The sequence below is a fragment of the Vulpes lagopus genome, chromosome 6 (genome assembly GCF_018345385.1).
Source record: "Vulpes lagopus strain Blue_001 chromosome 6, ASM1834538v1, whole genome shotgun sequence".
NCBI lineage: Eukaryota > Metazoa > Chordata > Mammalia > Carnivora > Canidae > Vulpes > Vulpes lagopus.
In genome coordinates, this window is record NC_054829.1 from 28,412,030 (window position 1) to 28,432,153 (window position 20,124).

The window sequence follows — 20,124 nt, forward strand, 5'->3', positions numbered from 1 at the left end:
TGCATAAATGTTTGCTGAATGAAGAAATCCTCTGGTATAGAAATAAAGATTTCAAAGACACAGGGTGAATATTTGAGATCGAGAACTGGGGACGAAGAGGCTATACTCCCAAAAGGAATGAAGAGCAGATAAAGGGGCACTGAAGTGTGTTGAGACCACCTTATCTTTGAGAATAGGATTCCTTATGCTGAACGAGCAGGAGTGGGAACAGGAGGAGGAAAGCCACACATAGGAACTGACAGTATTTCTGTACTCAACATATTCACCAAGGGCACTGCGATCAGGAACCATGGCTCATGACGGTGATTGGCTTAGATGATATGAAAATCATACCCGGTGATTTTCAACAAGGAAAAGTAGAATGATCAAAATTGAGGAAGATGTAGGTGATGATTTAAGCATAAATATTGGGAGGAAAAAAATATTCAGCTGATTCTGACATCTAAAGGATTACTATGTTGAAGAGATTTTTTTTTTTTTTTTGAGTTAAAAAGGTAGAGAATCAAACGTGCTCAGCGTGGGCTATGAATCTTTTCTGTAAGATTTCACATCTTCAACAGAATTTAATGGCTGAAAAAAAGGAGACAATGAGGGTGATAGGAAGTGCTACAGAAGGAGCACCTGTCATTGCCCTTGGAGTCCACGCCTCACCAATGAGACACACATGCTATCATTAAGGAAGATGCTGAGTAACGCACCTGCAGGGCTACAGCATATGCAGGCACACATGCTAAATCTTAACAGATACTCCCAAGCCACTTTCTAGTGAGGGTCCCACTGCAGTATGGGTGAGTTCTTTAAACATTTACCTACTGGATTCATGGCACCGTGCTAATAACAGAATATAAAGTAATAAAATAAAGATCCAAAAACATGACTCAGCATTACCAAAAACTGAGAGGAAATAGAAGGTGAGCTATGGAAACAATAAACTTTATTAGGATAGGAAAGTACAATTATGAAAGACTGCCCTTTATATTACCAGTGATAAATCTCTTTAAAATCAAATATTTTTATATTAAAAAAAAAACAGATGAGAAATATTTGAGCCATACAAAGCAAATTCCCAGAAGATCAATGCTTTAACAAAAAAAAATCTAAATTAATACGGAAATGTATCACAATCCCACTAAGATTAACAGGATATTCTTTTGGAAATTCAGAATCTAAGTGTCAAGTTCATACAGAAAAATAAATCAGCAAAAATAATGAGAGTAATTACAAAAAAGAATAATAATAAAAGAGACCAAGGTTTAATACTTGCCTAGTTAAACATGTTATAAATACATAATAATTTTAAAGGCGTGAAATTGGTTCATGAATAGACCATCAAACCAAAAGATAAAATAAAAATTCTAAAAATGCTTTGGAGAGCGTATTGCTAAAAGATAAAAATGTGACATTTAAATCCATGCAGAAAAAAATAAATTACTCTATAATGGTTTTGGCACAACTATACAGCCACATGGAAAAGAGAATGGGATACCAATTCACACCAAAAAAAATTTCAAATTGGTCAAAACAATTTAAACATTAAAATATATATACATATGAAAGGAAAGCAGGAGACAGTTTTTACACTCCTGGAGAGAGCATAAGACCTTTTTAAGAAGGACATGAAACCCAAATTCCATAAAGCAAAATATAAATTTGATTATCGAAACATAATAAATGTATACATCTCAAGTTAACATAAATGGCAAAATACACACCCAGTGGGATAATTTCTCTTTTTATACAAAGAGCTTATCTCAGATAAATGGACAAAGAATCACAAAAGTCAATTCACAGGAAGAGAAATTGCTCTTAAACACACAACAGTACATATAAGCTCATTTATAATGAGAAATGCAAAGGAAAATGACAAAAAGATTCCCTTTTTCAGTTATGAAATTGGCAAAGATTAAAAGGTTTAATCACACACTACTGGCAGGAGGAAGGAGAAAGGTATACATTGGTGATGGGAGTGTAAACTTGTTCAACGCCTATGGAGGGCAGTTTGGCAATATTTATCCCAGACAGAAAGATACATATACTTGAATCTGGAATTGCTTCTATATAAACCTGAACACATTCAAGTTCAAAGACAGCCACCGAGGCATTGTTAACAAAATTGAAAGATTAGAAACAACTTAAAGTCCATCAATAAGAAATTGGATAATAAAGTACAACCATAAACTGGAATGGAACAGAATGAAAACATAGTGTGGTATATACTGCAATTTGTGTAAAAATAAACTTTAAAATGCATACATACTAAATGCAATATGACATTTCTAGACTGGATCCTGGAAAAAGGGCATTAGTAGAAATACTCATGAAATCTGAATAAAATCTATACCATTTAGGTTCACTATATATAACCTTTTAGATTTTACTCTATAGGAATGTATTAGCTATTTAAGACATAAAGTTTAATTTAAAAAAAAGCAATTTTGTGATTAAATTTATTATCATCCATGGTATTCATGTCCTTCTATATACTGCTAAAGAGAAACATCAAGAGTAGATACATGGCTTCAACACTTCTAATACTCCAATTATTGCACCTAAATACCCACCTGCTTCACCTACCAGATTTTTGGTCCCCAACATAGGGGCCATGACAACTCATCTCTGTACTTAAAGAATCTGGAGAATATTTGCCATGTGATAAAGGTTCAACAAATGAAAGTCAAAATTCATATGTTCTGGGTCAGTGACCCAAGTTTTGATTAGTAAGAAATTTTGTATTTCAAACAGCCAAACAATCCTTGTAGGGGTTTCCTTTGGTCCTTAGTTCACAATGACACAGAAGAGAAAAGAAAGGTAAGTAATTTTCACCAAAGATGGGGGTAGGAAAACAGAGGCAAATACAGCTCTGTGCCGGGAGCTGTAGGGAATAGAAGGACAAATAAGACAGTCTCTGGAGTAAAGTTAGGGAAAATTCAAATCAACTCTTGAAAAGGTGAAATTCTGATGCTCCCTTACATTTTCAAAAATGTTTTACTTAAAATACTTTTCGGGCAGCCCAGGTGGCTCAGTGGTTTGGCACTGCCTTCAGCCCAGAATGTGATCCTGGAGACCCGGGATCGAGTCCCACATTGGGCTCCCTGCATGGAGCCTGCTTCTCCCTCTGCCTGTGTCTGTTCCTCTTTCTCTCTCTCTCTCTATCTCTGTGTATCTTTCATGAATAAATAAAATCTTTAAAAAAAATACTTTTCAAGGAAAATTACTTATTTTGCAATTTAAGACAATGATAAAACTCTAATTTTTGGTTTTCTATGATGCCTCCTCAGGAAAAAACTTGTAGGTAGCATGCTTAAGAATGTCTGAAGAAATTCTGGCTTCAAGTCCCATCAATACCTAATTTTCTAAATATTCAAAATGCAAAAGATAGATAACATAGGTCCCATAGAATACAGAGGTCCCTGAATGGGCAAAGAAATAGTACTGAGTTTCTCCTCAGAGCACCATCCATCTCCACAAACTCACATCTGAGCCTAGGACCAACACCATGAAGTAATATAACTTGGGCAAAGCTTCTGATCTCTGTAAATACTCATTTTCCATTTATAAAACACAGAGTAGCTAAGGCTCCTTCTAGGTCTAAAAGTTGATTACGTCTCTTTTCCTTACATCCCGAATATAAACGAAGACCTTGGAGTCCTTTCATACAAACACACCATCAAAACAGGCATTTGCCTGTATATACTGGGGAAGGAGCCACCTGTAATGTTTCCTTCCTATTTCCGGAGTGACCCAGCACACACACACACACAAAAAAAACATTTGTTTACAAACTGAAGGCATACATATGTGTTCTCAAGTGAATAAGGAAAGATTTACTGAATTCTGTGTTGAAATTAAATTGTGTATGCTGTAAGTGAAACATCCACTCAATTGTTCATTCATGTTTAGGATTACATAAGCTTCGAATTTGGCTTTCGTAGATCTTTCATGTACTAGTTAGTCTACATATAACTTCTGTGAGTTATCTTTAAGAGTGTATACTGCTACTTGATATTTTTATTTTGCTCACCACTTTTCATAGCAAGGAAAAAAGAGAATGTTAGGGAAAGTTGCAGACATATTCATCCACATGCAAAGATAAATGAACTATCAGTAGATAGTTGCTGGGTTTTGTTTTGTTTTTTCTAATTTATTTAACATAAGCCTCAACCTTCACCTACTGGCTTGAAAGGGGATTAGGAACTAACATAGAGACTTCACCTCTATGTGACATTCTCCATTTCAATACATAGAAATAACATTGTGCCACTAATAAGTATGGTTTTCTTCTATAGTTCTTTTTCCCTGAACAATCAGCATTTTATGGTGTAAGGTTTATAAATAATTTAGGAACAGAGAAGAATTTTCCCAAGAAACATACAAATAAGTTCAGATTTCCACAGGGAAAGATATACTTGAGTGGGTGAGGATATGAAATGATATCCACCTGTAGGATAAGCCAGCAATGCCTTCCTGAGGAAATGAACTTGAACGCATTTCAAAGGAGGGAAAGGTGACTGACAGGTGGTGAGGAGAAAGGGGAATTCCAGGCAAAAAGAAGCTGTGCGTAAAAGCTGCCCCTCTGGTTGCTCAAGAGGCAGAGCCGCACGGTGACCTGATGTGTGTGTGGCAAAGGTTATCTTAGTCATTAGGACAAACCAAAGGGGGAGAAACCAGCTCTGTCTGTCTCCTCATCTGTGACAGGAGAAGGTGGGGCCACAAGGCTTCTCTGGCCCAGGCAGCTGGGAGCCTACTCCCTACCAGGCACGCCCCACAGGCACCTGGCATCCCTGCAGCCGTGTGAGGCCCGTGGCTCATGAGCCCCATCTGACAGATGCAAAGTGCAAGGCTCAGAAGCTCCATGAGGCCTCATGTAAACGGTTTTGGAAATTAAAAGGAATACTACTGCAGGAGAAAGAAGTCGCATTTTAAGACTGACAACTTCAAAATCCAGAGCTCCTGAACATGATCAACTGATAAAACAATTATTACCTTCTTTTCTTACAACATTGAAGGAATGAAGAACTGTGCCTGTCTTCCCTGACATGCCATACAACCATGCAAAGGAAACATGCTTTACTGTGAAGAATGTTCTTTACAGGAAACCTAAGGACAAGGCAGCATGCCTACCCCTCCCCTGGAGGAGGCCCTCATCTAATTATGTATTCCCTCTGCCTGTGGTGTCCATAATGTGGCAGGGGTGATGCCAGAGACACAAAACATTCCTCAGCCATTAGAACACAGATTAGCGGTTCACTGAGAAGGCCTTGCAGACCGCAGACACTTAATACAATCCCCACACCCAGCTCCACCCCCAGTACACAGATTCTAAAACTAAGTGTTATTTTCATGTGAGAGCACAGTAGCCATTGTAATAATTCACTTGTTAATCATTTAATTGCAGAAATCTTTACATAGAAATAAATTCACATCTGGTAGCAAAATCTAACCCAATAAATAAAACTAGTCTTTTAAAAAAGAAAACTTCAGGGCGCTAGGGTGGCTCAGTCCATTAAGTGTCCAACTCTTGATCTCAGTTCAGGTCTTGATCTCAGGGTCATGAGTTTAGGCCCCACATTGGGCTCCATGCTGGGCATGGAGCCTACTTAAAAAATAGTAATAATTTAAAAAAAGAAATTTCAAAGTCAAATATTAAAAGTTAATAAGGTCTACTTATTTGTAAACCGTAAGTTAGTTCTTAGATTTAGCTCCTGTGTTGTCCCATTTCTCTACATAAATATGTGGAATTTGAGAACCTTTCTCTAGATAAACTCCCTCTTCTAATGGGAGTCATTCTGGTAGAACAATTTGAGAGTATCTATTACAATATCCCCTGGCCTGACAACCGCAGAGAGAAACCTATGCCCACATGCACACAGCCAAGGACAAGGCTATTTTCTGCAGTCTGATTTGTAACCAGGAATACTGAAAACTACCTAGGAATTCAGCATCAGGAGAATGGCAGAAAAACCATGCTATATTCCCCTGATGAGTCTACAGAATAGGCAGCTATTGAAAAAGATGAACTAGGTTTATATGAAGAGAGATCTCCAAAGCATGTACCTGAATGACAAGAAGTTACTGATATTCAATACAATACCAATTATATGAAGTTTTGAAACAAAAAAATACCAAATATTCACATTAGAAATGAAAATATAAACCCCACATCAACAAAGTACTTAGCTTTGGAGAGCTATACGGAAACGGGAAGGGGGTGGTACAGAGAAAACCTTATAAGCAGACTCATTTATTACTCTTAGTAAAATTAACTTAAAAACATCTGACAAGGACTTTACAGGGTTATTAGGTGACTTTGGATTAAAGAATAAGATGAAAAAGGGGTGCCTGGGTGGCTCAGTCAGTTAAGTGTCTGACTCTTGATTTCAGCTCAGGTCATGATCTCAGGCTCCTGAGATCAAGCTCTGCACCGGGCTAAGCAGACAGTCTGCTTGAGATTCTCTCCCTTCTCTTCCTCCCTCTCTCTATCTCTAAAATAAATAAATAAATGTTTTAAAATAAAAACATTACATTAACATCTCAACTAAAACAGGCATGGTCCCTTTTAACTACTTAGGAATGGTTTCCCACCAGTGGCCTACACTTTGTAAGAATGCAAACTTAACTTTTTTCATAAAGATCAGCTTACAATAACAATAATGAGGGTCCCCTTCTTTTCATGGACTCTCCAGAAAATCTGGGCTGGATGGACACCCTCAAACTCCTCTATTTTCAACACTGTCAGCATACCATAAGCCTGGGTTTTACACAACCCTTTATCCACATGGCTCATGGAACATAAAACGCACTCTGGATTCCGGGAACTGCATCACCAATGTTATAGCTACCCATAACAGCTAGCTGCTGTGTGGGGAAGAAAAGAAGGGAGGAAGAAGGGACACCTGCATGGCTCAGTGGTTGAGCATCTGCTTTTGGCTCAGGTCATGATCCCAGGGCCCTGGGATCCAGTACCACATCAGGCTCCCTCCAGGGAGCCTGCTTCACCCTCTGCCTATGTCTCTGCCTCTCTCTGTGTATCTCTCATGAATAAATAAAATCTTTTAAAAAGGGGTGGGGGAGGAAAAGGAGGAAAGGAAGGAAGAACTAGAAGAGGGAGGGAGGAAGGGAAGGAATGAGCAATTTGATGTTATAATACTGATCACTAATGTAAGTAAGATATACTTTAACTATAACCAAATGCATCTTTCTCATTTTTAGTTACTGTAATGCCATGACTTAACAGAAAATAAATTGTAAAGGCACCTGAATGACTCTGGTCATCAGAGTTGGTTAAGCATCTGCCTTTGGCTCAAGTTATGATCTCAGGGTTCTGGGATGGAGTCCCGCATCAGGCTCCATGCTCAGCAGGGAGTCTACTTCTCCCTCTCCCTCCCTCCTGTTCAAGCTAAGTAAATAAAATCTTAAAAAAAAAGAAAATTGTGGAAGGGTAAATAACTGGAAAATGTCCTCCTTATATCACTAAGTATAAAAACAGCTTCTAAAACAGCATGCAGGGATCCCTGGGTGGCGCAGCGGTTTGGCGCCTGCCTTTGGCCCAGGGCGCAATCCTGGAGACCCGGGATCGAATCCCACGTCGGGCTCCCGGTGCATGGAGCCTGCTTCTCCCTCTGCCTGTGTCTCTGCCTCTCTCTCTCTCTCTGTGTGACTATCATAAATAAATAAAAATTTAAAAAAAAATAAATAAATAAAACAGCATGCACAGGATTTCAATTTTGCTTTTAAAATCTACACAAGGTGGGATCCCTGGGTGGCTCAGCGGTTTGGCGCCTGCCTTTGGCCCAGGGCACGATCCTGGAGTTCCAGGATCGAGTCCCACATCAGGCTCCTGGTATGGAGCCTGCTTCTCCTTCCTCCTGTGTCACTGCCTCTCTCTCTCTCTATCAGAAAGAAAGAAAGAAAGAAAGAAAGAAAGAAAGAAAGAAAGAAAGAAAGAAAGAAAGAAAGAAATCTTTGAAAAAATTAAAAAATAAAATAAAATAAAATATACACATGGTGGGCAGCCCCGGTGGCTTACCGATTTAGCACCGCCTTCAGCCCAGGGCGTCATCCTGGAGACCCAGGATCGAGTCCCACATCAGGCTTCCTGAATGGAGCCTGCTTCTCCCTCTGCCCCTACCCATCTTTCTGTCTCTCTCTCTGTCTCTGATAAATAAATTTTTAAAAATCTTTAAAAAAATAAATAAATAAAATATACACATGGTCACAGAGTAGAACAAACCTAAAAGAACACTATTAAGATATTAGCAGTCCTAAACAACAAATGACCTAGTTTCTTCTACAATAAATTACATGAGAAAGGGAAAGGAAATGTTAGATCAAGAAAGACTTAAAAGAGACGAATGCCAGGATTTAACCTGCTTGGATCCTGGGTCTAACAAACTAACTGTGAAATCAAAATTTTGAAAGAATGGAAGACACTGAACATGAACTGGGGATTACAGGACTGGCTAGTAAGTAATATTAAAGAATAATTGTTAATTTTGTTAAGAGTAAAGATATTGTGACTTTTTTAAAGTCACTATCTGTTAAAAAATATTCACTGAAATATTTACAGGTAAAATGATATAATATCTAAGTAGAGCTTTGAAATTAAAAAAAAACCCACAAAAGAAGATGCATATAACAAGCATGACATAATGTCTATAATTGTTAAAGCTAGATGATGAGGATGTGGGGCCTCACTGTGCGCTTCTTTCTACTTCAGTGTATGTCTAAAATTTTTCACAAATAAAAAGCAAAAATGTTAACAGGGATAGTTACCTCTGAGTGATGGGGACTGAGTGACCTGGTATGAACTGGGTGATATTTATTTTTATCTGTGCACCTTTTAGAAACATCCAGATTCTATACAATAAGTAAGAATTACTTCGGTTACCTAAAGAAACAAATGTTTCCTTTTAGAGAATGGATGGATGGATCTTTCAATGCTCAATTCCAATGACACCATCTCCATAGATTTACTTCTCCCTCTATAGACACTTCAATGCATTGTACTTGTATTTCCACAAAAGGCCGTATTACATTTGGTCATTTGTAATGGCAAATTTTAATTATGTCTTATCTTCTCCTCTAGAAAAACAACTTGATTACAAGAAGCATTTGGTTTTTTAGTACTTCTAGCCTGGTCAACATCAACCAAAAAAAACTCTCTACATACATTAAGTTGTTTACTTAATTGAATTAACTTCTCCACTAATAAATCCAGAGGGGAGACAAATGGCTACTGAAGTAGAATATCTTACTTCTTGTAACTACAAAAGCTTTAAGGCTAAGACATACCCAGAGGTCCCTATACATAGAACAATACCCAGCAAATGTTACCTTACAATTTCTCAAGCCATTTGTATTCCAACTCACTGGGGGGAAAAACAGTCAGTGGCAGAAAAAGGCCAGTTACTGAATTAAGTTATAGACTTAAAAAAAAAAATTTACTCTCTGAGGAGGGAAAAAAAATCAAAGTCCATTAGTTCTTCAGCAACCATTTCATTACTTAACCTACTGAAGACTCACCTAGAATAGCAGTGCATGAGGGCGTTTTTATTAAGGACACTATCATGGCAAGAACACAGAGCCAACCATAAGCTGAGACAAACAATGGTTCAGGGAACATCCTTACCTCTGAAGAGGCTGGTGCCATGTGGAAAGGCAACATGTCCACACCTTTCCCATGTCTTTTTTTATCATCTACTCTTTAGGGGCCTTGGCATGTTTTGTGCAGACAGGAGCAATAGCTTTCTTCAAGCCTAGGGCATTCACCTCTATATTCTCTTGATTAAAAATCATTTCCAAAAAGGTACAATAAAGGCATCTCCTGGGTGCAGCAAAACCCCCAAAACATGGCATACTGACTGCACTTCCCTAAATGGAAGACTCCACCCACCATGGCCTTAATTTCGAACACATGGTTTTGATGAAAGCCATTCAAATGCTTGTGAAGATATTTACAACTTTTTATATGAAAAACACTCAAGTATTGACAAACATTAAAATAAAGCCTAGGTTGTAAAATAAAACTCCTACCACAAACAGTCTCCCAAACCCTTTGAGAAAAGGTATATTGTAAAGAACTAGCAGAGGCAAGCTCCCCACAAGTTTCATGTCTAGTTCCACTCTGCGATCTGTTCCCAGAAGCCAAGTCTTCAAAATTCCTTCACCGACCCAACTTTTTAAGGCAAGCAGTGGTAGATCTGCACCATTCCTACCCGGATGTCAATCCACATCCATTCAATGTTCATGTCCTTGCTTCTCTTTCTTTCTTCTTTAGACATTTGCTCAAATCCACTCCTATTAGCACATTTTACATTTATTAGACAGTCAACTAGAAAACAAATAGTTTGAGGAACTGACTAGGTAACATGGTATTAGTATACAAGATCATAGCCATACAAACCCAGGACCAAAATAAGGACCAGGTACTAAGAAATAAGGCACTCTTCCAAAGACAACCTAAATCAATTCCTATTAGCATTTGTTCTGTTTGTCATAAGAATGAGTTTAAAAGAGGCAACTCTTTATTTGATGTGGGCCAGTTGTGCTCTTATGTTTTGAAGAACATAAGGGGTAAAACTTCAGTGAGAGTAAGTTGTCCCTACTCCAGAGAAAAGGGGCATGATATTATCAGTCAATGTGAAGGAGTGATGCCACAGTTCTATAGGCTGGTAAAAATGTCTGCTAGGCCAAAGGATTTCACAGAATCTTCTTTTTTAAGAACAAAAAAGAAGGCTCTGAATAATAAATAAGAAGAGTGAAATAATTCTGAAGTGACCACAAGGCATGCCGAGCCCCATTCCCATTAGTTGTGGCCAAAGATGAAAGGAAAAACTCTGCAAGCATCCCTTCGCTACTATAAGATTTTAGTATTTTCATATTATATTATAGTTAGCATTTAGTTAATAAAATTCCATCCACTATTTATATCCTAAAAAGCTGTCTTCCTTTTGTACTCTCAGTGCCACTGGGAAATTTCAAGGTAGGCTGACCCAAAGAACCTCACAAGTGTGCTCAAGGGAAGCATCTGACTTCATCCCTTCTAAAAGTTACTATATTCAAAGTCCTTTATTAATTAATCTGTTGCCTGTCACTGGACTACCTTTAATGAGGAATCCGTTCCCTTCAGTTTTAAAGAAGACATGATTTATTAGGGTTATAGGCAGAAGAAAGAGATGAGGTACATCACTGGACATGAGGCTGGACAGCCAGGGAGGAGGTTCCATTTTTCAGCTGACCTCTGAATCTGCTATGGTCATTCTACTGTGTGGATGGCTGATGTAAGGCACTATGATTATTGGATTTCTTGCTACTACCTGATACAATACCAAAAAAAGTCTAGGAGAATGCACCAACATGTGTTCTTTTTCTTTTCCTTTTATATTTACTAAATGACCGGGACTTCCCGTGAAAACAGTAAGAAGTATGTCTTTACTTTGCATATCATGTCAGCAAATTATTAGTCTATGTAAATGTGACCAGTTGTTCTTTTTAAATTTTATTTTCGGGAAAAGAAAGAAGTGCACAGCTTTTTAAAATTTCCTCAACTACTCTCCCATTAAAAGCAGAAGAATGGGATGCAATAATCAGATTGAAATAAGAGAAAAATTTAAACAACATCTCACCTACCAGCATATAACTATCTATACAAGGGAAAATCCAAAGCAAAAATACAATACTTGGGAAAAATTATTCAAATGTTTCTTTTTTTTTTAATATTTTTTTAAATTTTATTTATTTATGATAGGCACACAGTGAGAGAGAGAGAGAGAGAGAGAGAGAGAGAGGCAGAGACACAGGCAGAGGGAGAAGCAGGCTCCATGCACCGGGAGCCCGACGTGGGACTTGACCCCGGGTCTCCAGGATCGCGCCCTGGGCCAAAGGCAGGCGCCAAACCACTGCGCCACCCAGGGATCCCCTATTCAAATGTTTCAATGTGTGAAAGCAAATAATTCAGTGAGAGATTATCATCAATTAACAGCACTCTGTTTTTCACTGAGGATTTTGAAAGAAAATAGCAATACAATTCTTTTTAAGGGAAGGAAAAGTATGCTTTCTGTATTCTAGAATAATGTTACTCAAAAAATAAATAAAAATGTTTAAGAATGATGGATTTAATAAAATCCACATATGACTGCCTAGAAAATACAAGGTTTTGTGGGTGCATTTGGTTTGGTTTGGTTTTTTGGATTTTTGTTTCCTTCTGAAGAAGGGAATTGATTCAGATATCCCTAAAGTGGAGATAGAGTCTTTAGAAAGGAAGTGCACATTTAGAAGGCCAAGAAAGAGTTATGTCACCAAGAGGTCTGGAAAATGGCCCAACTGAAGCCTCCTTTGTCTGTCTGAGCAGACCTGAGCTAGTAAGAATGCTTACGAGAAGAATCTCTCACCTGACCGGACAGATAGACCGATCTAGCACCATCAGATATTACCGCTATTAAACAGTGTTTTAATCGCTTAAACAGAATGTTTTAAGTGCCCCAGGTTCAGGTTATTAAGGCTGAACAAAATTCAAAAGACACGGTTTAGCTGCTACAATACAAAAGCTAAGCAAGCTTAGCCTCACAGTAATCCCAGAACTTACAGCTTCTGCTAACAACGGCCATACTAGGAGCCTGATCCTTACCTAAGAGTGTTTAAAATACCGTAAGGCACACAGGGACTGCATAGAAGGTACATGTTTCCATTGTATACAGGCACTCTGGAGGGGAAAAGTCTAACTTGAAAAACAACTTCCAAGACTAAAGTGAAGACCAGAGGGCACTGAATGCCAGCCACTGATTTCTCTTCCTCCACAAAACACCCGAGCTACAGTCATGGGGCATGTCTATAGGCTGCTTGCTCCACCACTAAGCAATTCTTGATGGTTCCACAGATGCTACATTCTCAAAGACAGGTTTTTAATTTGTTGCTAATAAAGACTTGGGCTTTTCAAATGGCTACAGATTACGGAGACTTAAAAATCCTTCCTAGATTTCACTTTATTAAAGAACAATGCTGAGTTTGATCAAATAAATGTTACCAGTAAAGTGTCCTAATACACTTTAAAAACATCGTCAGAGATCATCATTCTTCAGTTCCTCTTACTGAAATGCAAGGAAGATCAGAGACAGCCAGCCACTTTGAAAGCACTGCTCCAATTACTCAGCAGGCTTTGGAAAAGAAGCCTTAGGCTCTGCACAAAGGTTTACTACAGGAGATGCTCAGATAACCTTGACCATCCTTTGTAGGCTGTAGTGCTCCAGAAGAGCCAACTCCTTAGGCAATTTGCTTCTGCTTCTAAAGAAGTAACAGGTAAGAAAAATCCCCAAGTCTTTGCTTCAGCAAAACCAAAGAAACCTACACATCCCCAAGACACTTATTTTATCTGAATTTAAGAGTTTAACTTATTACACCATTTGTAGCTTGTGGAAATGTCTCTCTCTCTCTCTCAATCTGAATGACACTGTTGTTTTTCTCAGTAAGAGTACATACCCTTTTACAACTGATGAAAATGTCCATTGAAACATTACAACAGGCCTAAAGTGGGCCTGGGTTCCTACCTGGGAGTAATAACCAAGGGGAACCACTCTGAGACCAGGGGTGACACCCACATGATAAATGTCAGGCAGATCATCCAACCATCTCTCACTTTTTCAGGATAAGCCTGACATTCGATATCACACACTAATGCAACACGGTTAGCATGGGCTAAGGTGTCAACATCCACCAAATTTTAAGAAACACACAGAAGATTTTTTGGAACGGATTAACTGTGCAACAGGAACATAAGTAGGTAATAAAAACCTTCTTACTGTTAATTTAAGTAGCCAGAAAAAAAAACCTGAACTATTTTATCTGTAAAGATGACAATGCTGAACTGCACAGGAGTTTCCTTTCCTCCCCAATTCCATTTCTGCCTTTCAGCAGCAAAAACAATGAAGGAGGAAAAACCAGTGAGGAACAAACACAGGGTCCACGTGTGAAAAATCTGCATATCCCTACAAGGAACAGGCCTCCTAAGCATCAGCGGCCAAGTGGCACTCCCTTCCCCCACAGGACTTCGTGACTACTTCACCAACTCACCTTCTTCCACGTCAGAGTTAGTAATGAATCCTGCTTTTGAGTCCAACTTGAGGTATTCTCTCAACACCTGGATTAAAATAATTATCAACTTTAGCATAATAAGGTTATTTTCAAATTCTGAAAAACATACAATTGTCCCTCACAATATTAAGGCGGGAAAGATCACTGCTACAAACCAAATCATAACTTTGAGAGGATATACTTACTCTACCTCTAAAACTCTCCTTCACTGGTCATCTCTTTATGTGTAAGCCAACCAACAGCCACTCCTACTTAAACAACAAATTCCTAAACCCAGTTATTCAGTCTCTAGGCAGGTTGCTGATCCAGGGCTGCAGCCCGTATCATCCATTCAGAAAGTCTGAGGAGAAACTCAGGAACTCGAATGTGTACGAAGTGCACCAACAAGGTGATGCTGATGTAGTCAGCCTGTCCGTGCCCAGGGGAACCACTGTTCCGAACCAGTGGTTCTCAACAGGGGGTGAGAACACCAGGAGATATCTTGCAATGTCTGGAAATATTTTTGGTTGTCTCAACATGGGGAGGAGGTAAGCTGCCAGCATTTAATGGGTAGAAGCCAAGGATGCTGCTAACCCCATCCTACTGCACGAGACAGCCCCTCACTACAAAGAATAATCCAGTCCCAAAGGTCACAGCAGTAAGGTTGAGAAACCCTGTTCTCCAAAGCAAGCAGCTATTCTGATCACTTAGAAATTTTACAATTCTCAACTGGTCCTTTCAGATAGGCTATAAGCTCCCACTAGAGACAGTAACATTTCCTGTGACTGGTAAGCTTATCATTACTTAAAGGAATATGACCATGCTCCATATTAATAATATACGGTACATGTATCCATTCTAAAAATATTAAAATAATCAAAGTACACATGCCCTTAAGAGCCTTCCAAGAAACTAATTTTTTAATGTTCACTGAGGTGAAATGCTGTGTCAGACTACAACTATGTTAACTTAGCCCCACAACTTTGTTCCCAGACATATAAAATGGAAACTAAGAAGAGTGAAAAGAACCAGGGCTTAGTTTCCCTCACAGATAGATATTCCCCATTTCTGGCAAGGCCAAGAGCGGTGAAGTTCCTCTTCCCGGCTTCTCACCCTAGATAGTAGGACTCCCATCACTGATTAAGCCAAATATGCAGCTAGGTACTTCAAAATCCACTTTAAATGTTCAAACGGAGCCTACCATGACTTTATGCAGACAGCAAAACAGACCCTGGCAAAACCTTGTAGCAGGTCTTTCCTCCCCTACTGCAATCACATGGTGCAAAGAGCAGGGGGGCACTATGGGGAAAAGAAACCTATAAAGTCAAGTTTCCCACATACTAAACCCTGCAGTTTCTACACGATTGACCAATACACTTAGTCAACTTATTTCCTTAGGCTGCATCCACAGCCTAAGAAAATAAGTAAGGACACCTGTAACACTCAAAACACATGCTTTGTTTTGTCGAGCTTAATTAATGAGCTGTAACTAACTAATTACATAACGAAGACATATCTGACAGCTGACATGCACCAGTAATCTGGCTAGATTCATGAACAAACATGCAAAGTTTAAACCAAATGAAAGGATATGCTACATGAACACACTTAGGAAGATTCCATCAGAATTAGTCCATTCTGACTGGACATTTCCTCGATGTAGCATGTGAGTTTATATTTTAATTATAGACTGATTTCTTTCTCTGAGTCCCCAGTGTAGAAAGGAACTATGTAAATCGTACTCAACCACAATCACCCAGGCAGTGAGCACCTGGGTGTGCGGCGGGCAGACTGGCATTCGCATCCCCAAGGATCGGTGGGGGGGCTGGCAGGGTAGGCTGGATCTGTGTCAGAGGCAGCCCTCCCATATGGAGCCCCCTACCCGTGCTCTGGGAACCTCTACAAAAGCCAAATCATTAGGAAGCTTTACTGAATAATGTTCTTTTCCAAAGGAAGGGCTAATATCCATTCTAGATTCAAGATGCCTGTGAAACCAGTGTAGAGCCCATCACTCCTCCACTATAGATAGAAGACCACTGGGGAAGGCAGCCTCAAACAAAAGCCAAAAAACTAATGACCTGGTCAAAGATGACTTCTTAATACCCATCAGCGGCTAAGAGAACAAAGCAGAGTACTTTTTTTTTTTATTAAGCAAAATAATTTCCAGGCCTTCCTTTTTTTCTATAAAAAAGGAAGAAAGAAGGGAAGGCCTAAAAATTACTGGGGAGGCTCAGAAATATTAACACACAATGTGAAATCTACTTAACCCAACCTCATTTTTCTAGACTTAAAATCAGTCTTCAAATAAAAATTCATAATCAAATTTCAAAACATAAACACTTTATTTTTTTTCCTCTCACCAGTAAAATATATTCTGTTCCAAAAAAGAAAGGTTGCTCAATTTCCTGTCAAAAGCAATCCAGAGAAGGCCACCTACACTGTAAAAGCAGCAAGAAAAAAAAATAACAAAATGCTGAAGAAAAGCCTGCATGTGTGGGTGTATACTAAGTGCAATGTAACTACCACTCTGGGTTTTTAAAAGCGTTTTTTCCTTGATCATTCTGAAAAATATTAAAATTAGTGTAGCTGCTAAAGAGAAATTTGTCCTCCACCCTACCTAAGGAAAACAAGTCCAATGATGGATTTCAGTTCCTCCACAGAAAAAAGTATGGGTGGACATTCAATGCCTTTAACCCATAATTCTTTGTTCTAACAAGAAAGGGCAGATTTCTACCAAACAGATAACTCACACATCATGTTTTCAGAGAGGGAAGGCTGCTCTGACAATTAACCTTCTCCCTTAGTTCCCCTACCTTTCCCTGACCCTCCTCCCAAGCCTTAGAACTTTTAAAGTATGACCAGCTTGGTCCTGATATGCTTCATCCTAAACCTCTGGGGGCTAACCACTCAGGTAACTGCCCAGCTTATGATTTAGTATAACATCGAATTCACCACTCTGTCTATCCAATTCCCCTTACCCTGTTTATGCTTTCTGAAACTCTAAATTCTAAAACAGCAATCAACCAGCCCAATACCTTATACTAAAAGCCTAATGAAATATGTTCAATGCTAAGGTAGATACAGTGTGGTGAAAGAAAAGGAGAGAGAGAGAGAGAGAGAGAAAAGGAAAGCTTGAATAGCTCCCCAGCAAATTGAGGATAAAAGAGTAAAACATACAAAGTCAAAATTAAATATAGTATTATCACTAAATTGTAACAATAAAAGGCCCTATTTCGATAAATCATACTTTCCATGAAAAGGAGTTTGTCACAATAAATAATGAGCAGGAGAAAGAACATATTAATGAAATGATGGTAAATACTTTTTTATTTTTATTTTTGTTTTATTTTGTTTTGTATTGTTCTATTTTAGTTGGCTCTACATCCAATGTGGAGCCCAATATGGGGCTTGAACTAACAACTCTGATATCAAGATTTGAGCTTAGATCAAAAGTCAGATGCTTAATGGAGGGAGCCACCCAGGCACCCCATGAAATAATGGCAAATACTCTAAAACCAATACACCAAAAGACAAATCAAGATGTGGCATAAAGCCTACACTGTGGGGCAGCTGCAAGACAACATGAAAAAGCAAACCTCTTAAACCTTACAAATGATTTGTCCGATAAGCCAACAATTAACTACTAAGTCAACTAATACGAGGGGCTTTTTGTTGTTTTGCTTAATAATCTCAGATCAACCAAAAAAACAAAAACAAAAAATAACCCAAGACTAGCTCATACAAATAACTTTATTTCTGAGTCACTTAAGAGTAAGTAGCCAACATAATAGCCTATCACCCCTACAGAGTTTAGACAGTAATTTCTATAAATGAGGGCATTCTACAAAACTGCAATTATGGCCAGGAAAATCATCAAAATTACATAGTACCATCATCTAATCTGCAGACCAGATCTTACACCCTCCAATTATCCCAATAATGTCCATTTTAGTAAAAGGATCCAATCCATTCAGGATCTCATACTGTACTTAGTTTTCACATCTCATTAGTGTATTTCAATCTAGAATTCCTGACTTTCTTTGACATTCGTGACCTTGACAACTGTGAAGACCAGGCCAATTTTGTAGCATGTTCCTTAATTTGGGTTTGTCTAATACTCCCTTATGATTAGTTTCTAGTTACGAATTTTCAGCAGGAATGCCAAGGAAGATAGTTCCCCTTGTTGTATCCTACCAGGTGATACACTATGTTAATCTTTTTCCCATACTGGTAACATGAACTTCTATCACCTGATTTTAGGGGGGACTCTGTCAGATTTCCACTGCAAAGTTACTCTTTCTATTTTGTAATTATTAAGTACTTTGTGGTAGGATACTTTCAGACTATATAAATATCCTACCAACGAACTTTGACCAGTATTTGTGTCCAGGGATAATTCTTGGCCAAATTAATTATTTTATGATGGCTGCCAAAAAGTGATTTCTAGTCTAGTAACTCCTACTATTCTAGAAGGGGGAAAAGTGGTATTTAGAAACCAAGATCAGGGTGTGCTTATTGCAAATGGGTTATAGCTGCTCCTAGCCAGGAGAACAGAAGTTCATGCATACATATACACACACCTCCTTCTTTCTTTCTATATCTATGTCTATTCCAGATCAGGAGTTCATGCAGACGGCCTGAATTCCTGCCCAACCATGGGGTCTTTCTAGCTTTCCCCTCTAGCTTCCCTATAATAGTAGTAAACCCAGCTCCCAATAATCCCTTTTCCTACTTGGACTCAGTGCCCCGTGTCACCTAATGCTACCCCAACCTCTGATCTAGTATCAGAAAAAGCCTACTCTCTTTAAGGGACCAGTAAGGGAGAAGCCCACAGAGACAAAAACATTATTAGAGACTATATATGATACCATTTTTTGCAGAACCCAAACAGGCAAGGCTAAAATATAGTTTACAAATATATTCATTTTTTAAAGCAAGGGAATGCTGAAAATTGAGGATAGTAGTCACCTCCAGACACAGGCAGAAGGATGAGATCATAGGAGAACACACAACTTCAGAATACTGACTGTGTTCTAGTTCTTGGTGAGAACCTACCAGCCCTAAACACAAGTTCTTTGACATATACAACTATGTCTCACTAAACCGTGAGGAGGTCATCAGCAGAGTCTAAATTTTACAGTGAAGTTCTGAAGCCAAGAAAGGTTAAGTGTGTTGCCTGGGGTCACAGATCAACAAGCAGGAGCTCTGACTCAAATCCTCTAATTACTGTGCCCTTAGCTTTACCTCAAATGGAAGAAGATGGGCAGGAGAGATGGAACTATGGATCAAGGGCTAAAGAGACTGCAAGAACAATATAAAGAATCCTTTAGGGAGTTTCCAGCACATTCCATAGGCTACACATTCGGGCTCAAGTAAGTCAATACATAAAATCCCTCAGAAGGCCCTGGTAAAATCTTATTACTAATAGTTCTGCTTTGTTTTGAAATCAGGAAACAAGAGAGAAAACTAGCAACTCATTCATGAAATTCCAAACAGCCTAAATAGGGCGAAACTATACATCACTTATGCACACTGTGTGAAATTTGAAATTAGTGACAAATGTTGAGCCCTTTTAAAGAATTTGTTTAATGGAATGCTGAGGCACAGCAACAATAGTTCTCTGAAGGAAAGACCACACATCCCAGAAAGTTCAAATCCCACTCTGCTACCTAGGCATGGTTTAAAATTGTTAAAAGTCAAAACATGGATCTCCATGAGAAGAAAAGAAAAAAGCATATTTATCTTCTCAAAAAGTCAGAAATAACCACATTCTAACTGCATTTCTGGTAGAAGTATCTCCAGAGTCTATTAGTGATTAATAACAACTCATACCACCTAGAAAAGTCTCATGATCAGCACTAATGATTTTGTGATCTTGATTTTAGTGGGGGGGGGGGGGGGGCTGTCTTTACAATGGAATATGTTTTCCCACTGCTGATTTCCAAGGGGTGGAATACAAATTAAAGCAGAAATAATTTTCGGCTTAGCCTCCTCCCCAACTCCCCCAAAAGCCTGTTAATAAGTTCTATCTTCCCTTTCCTTTTCTTTCCAAAGAGGAAA

General features: G+C 38.7%; 1 protein-coding gene across 20 annotated transcripts in view; it reads right to left on the reverse strand.

Annotated features, from left to right (window-relative positions):
* Positions 1-20,124, reverse strand: part of SIPA1L1 (signal induced proliferation associated 1 like 1) — a 373,433-nt gene that overhangs the window by 271,636 nt on the left and 81,673 nt on the right. For 9 of the 20 annotated variants that reach the window (XM_041758492.1, XM_041758499.1, XM_041758506.1 and 6 more), the window contains one exon: positions 14,065-14,131. The exons of 6 other annotated variants lie outside the window; for them this stretch is intronic. The gene's annotated coding sequence lies outside the window, so the exon portion shown is untranslated. 5 more of the 20 variants (XM_041758503.1, XM_041758495.1, XM_041758504.1 and 2 more) reach the window with 3 other exon arrangements.